The sequence below is a fragment of the Scylla paramamosain genome, chromosome 12, assembly GCF_035594125.1.
Source record: "Scylla paramamosain isolate STU-SP2022 chromosome 12, ASM3559412v1, whole genome shotgun sequence".
Taxonomy (NCBI): Eukaryota; Metazoa; Arthropoda; class Malacostraca; order Decapoda; family Portunidae; genus Scylla; species Scylla paramamosain.
Genome location: NC_087162.1, coordinates 20,914,921 through 20,915,447, shown reverse-complemented (window position 1 = coordinate 20,915,447; position 527 = coordinate 20,914,921). Strand labels below are relative to the sequence as shown.

At 54.3% G+C, this 527-nt stretch overlaps 1 protein-coding gene across 1 annotated transcript in view; it reads left to right on the top strand.

Annotated features, from left to right (window-relative positions):
* LOC135105850 (uncharacterized) overlaps nt 1-179 on the top strand; it is a 4,044-nt gene extending 3,865 nt beyond the window's left edge. Inside the window, 1 exon segment of the mRNA XM_064014471.1 lies at nt 1-179. This exon segment is cut by the window's left edge and continues 385 nt beyond it. The gene's annotated coding sequence lies outside the window, so the exon portion shown is untranslated.
* Nucleotides 180-527: the final 348 nt, after the last annotated feature.

Here is a 527-nt window from a genome sequence, read left to right as displayed (position 1 = left end):
ACACCCTCAAGTCCAAGAGTTACCAAGGTCTCTGGCCACCGTGGGAGGGCACACGGCAGCAACAGCCCACATTGGTGCCTGCGCCTTGTGTAGCCCATGACGACGTTCTGCCGTTGAAAGGTAGACCGAGGCACGACTGTACATACGTCTGTGTGTAAATACATTTTATACAAACATTATGACTTTCGTATAATTCGCTCTTGTCGTCGCCCTTCTAAACACAACACGCTCCCCCACACCTCCATCCCCCACCCAACCACAGTCTACTTCCTGCTGCATTGCTCCCCCAACACCCCACACCCAGATTCATGACGGCGCCACACGACCCTCGTGTTTTGGCGCCAAGAACCAGCTAGTTAATATTCCCTTAGTCTACCCTGTCCCCTTGATACACGCCCTCCCTTGATAACCCCCTCTCCCCCAACCACACCCTTCCTTACCACAGCCTTCCCTACCACAGCCTTCCCTACCACAGCCTTCCTTACCACAGCCTTCCTTACCACAACCTTCCCTACCACAGCCTTCCT